The sequence below is a fragment of the Tasmannia lanceolata genome, unplaced genomic scaffold (genome assembly GCF_043159265.1).
Source record: "Tasmannia lanceolata isolate RefF3 unplaced genomic scaffold, GAP_Taslan_0.1 ptg000008l, whole genome shotgun sequence".
NCBI lineage: Eukaryota > Viridiplantae > Streptophyta > Magnoliopsida > Canellales > Winteraceae > Tasmannia > Tasmannia lanceolata.
In genome coordinates this window covers 35432305-35434738 of record NW_027518685.1, presented here as the reverse complement: position 1 = coordinate 35434738, position 2434 = coordinate 35432305, and the positions used below count along the sequence as shown (strand labels likewise).

Here is a 2434-nt window from a genome sequence, read left to right as displayed (position 1 = left end):
TCCTGTGCTGTTCTATGCTTTTTGCTCGGGGTGACCCTGTGGATCACAGGACGAAATCCTGCTTCTTCCCCTACTTAGGCGCAGAGACCGTGGAAAGAATTGCTTGGGCATACCTCGTCTATGACTTCCTGGTAGAGTGATTGGATTCATATTCCAAAAACGGGAAGACGGGATATATTACCGGATGCGCTATTGTGCTACAGGTAAAGAGTACATATATTATATACATGATTAGTCTTTTGTAAGTTTGGTTATTTGTTCTCTAAATATTGTCTGTCTTCATTCCAGGTATGGCTATTCGAGCATACTACCTTGTGGGCACCTTCAGCTCCAGATGCACATCCACGCCTATTGAAGTGGGTCACAGGGATCGAAACACAGAGGAGTGACCAGGCAGCCCTTATCAGACAGATCCGTGATGGGAGGCTAAAGAAGACCCAGGTTAGACCTAGGGCTTCTGCACTCCCCTAGTACTCACTTCTTCTAACCGAGATTAACTATTCAATTTCAGGTTGTGAGGTGCCTACTACCTCTTCCTCGAGAAGAGGGCCTCCTATCCGTTGCGGAAGATGAGGTCGAGAAGGCTGGTACTCTGATGGGAGAGGTAACGAACATCACTCTTTTTCTTGCATAGGGTCGTTATATTCAGGTTATCTAAATTTCATTAATTGTTCGTAGGTTGGTAAGATAGAACATGTCGGAAACAAAGAAAGTGTCCACGACATTTCCATTTCAGAGGGTTTCGTATCTGCCGCAGCAGATGAGGGCGAAGAGGCTGCTACTCCGATCACAGTGGTAAGGAACAACCCCCGTCTTTCTTACATAGGCTTGTCATATTCAAGTTCTCTAAATTTTCTCTATTGTTCATAGGTTTATAAGAAAGAACCTTCCACGACCGCCCCAGTAGACGAGGAATGCCTCCAAGACATTCAGATTTTAGAGGAAGAAACGATAGCGTCTCTGACTGATATGTTACTAAAGGTTGTAGACACCCCATTTTGACAAGGCCCTAAAATCCCCCAAAATCGAATAAAATCCCAAACCCAAAATTCCTGAAGAAATGGTACCCACCCACTGCAGTGCGAAATTCCTAAGAGCCTGCTAATATCCCTAGGAGTGCATTTATCAAAGCGTACGTGTGTTAAATCGCTTTCCCATGTTAAGCAGGGGGGAGTGAATTAGCCAGCTTGGGGTTGCTTGGAGAAGAGAGAGGGAGCAATATACCTTTAAGAGAAGAAAAGCCAAATAGGGTATAGTGGCAAGAGGGTAAAATTGCCTTCTCCTTAGGGTATTTAGTAAAATGGGCATTACTTTCTTTGCAAGCAACATGCATGGGCCATTGGATTAAAGAGATGAGGTGTAGGGTCTAGATTAGTTAGAACACTTTAGGGTTTTAGGGTTTCTAAAAAGGAATGCTTGTGGAGGAAGTAGATCAAGGGTGGAGATCACCCAAGGAAAGGAAGATGCCACATAGATGGTTAGGATTAGAGCTAAGGATTTAACCCTAAGTATAAAACAAAGTGAGTCTTGCTTGAGAGGAAGGGAAGGAGCTCATCCATTTTCAAAAAAAAAAAAGGAAAAAAAAACAGAGAGAGGGAGCCCAGCCGTCCACCTTCTTCTTCTCCAACCTCCACCACCTTCAACCCCCCTTCTCATCCACCAAGCCACCACCACCAAAACCGATTCTAACCAAACCCACCATCCCTCGCAAAACCCATTCCAAAAAGAAAAAAAAAAGGGGGGCAGCCAACACCATCTTCTCCGGCAAGCTTGCCGGAATCCGGCAAGCCTACCCCCCCCCCCCCTCACCTTCTTCTTCTTCCCCTCTTCTCAACACCTAAAAAAAACCGAAAACCACCACACCTCCCAAACCCAAAACCCACCTCCTCCTCCATCTTCTCCGGCAAACTGCCCCGCTGCCACCACCATCAAACCCCAGCCACCCATCATCATCTCGAAAATCTACCCCAACCCCCATTAAAACCGCCCATCACCCCCACCATCTCTACCATTTTGTATTCTTTCTGCAAATCCAAAACCCATTTCAAAAAAAAAAAAAAAAACACTCCTTCATCTTCTGCCATTAAAACCTACCACAAACTCCACCAAACCCCTCCCCGCCGGCCACCACCTCCCCCTTCTTCTTTTTCTGCATCTCCAACCTCCACCAAACTCACCACCACCGTCGGCCGCCACCCCCATTCTCTCCTCCACCACCGTCGGCCACCACCCCCCATTTTCTCCTCCACCACCACCGGCCACGATCCCCATCTCCGACCACCTCCATCGTCTTCAACCCCATTGAACCCTCTGTCAAAACCCCCATTAAAAAAAAAAAAACCATCTTTCCTCCACCATTGCAGCCGCCCTCGCCGGCCTAAACCCATCTCCGAAGAACCACCTCCACCATCCGACTCTCCCTCCCTGCAACTCC

General features: G+C 47.2%; 1 long non-coding RNA gene across 1 annotated transcript; it reads left to right on the top strand.

The window, feature by feature from the left end:
* The first annotated feature begins 505 nt into the window (after nt 1-505).
* Nucleotides 506-1706, top strand: LOC143883600 (uncharacterized). The gene is made up of 3 exons (XR_013252437.1): nt 506-604; nt 679-795; nt 871-1706. It is a non-coding gene; the product is annotated as an uncharacterized LOC143883600 (long non-coding RNA).
* Nucleotides 1707-2434: the final 728 nt, after the last annotated feature.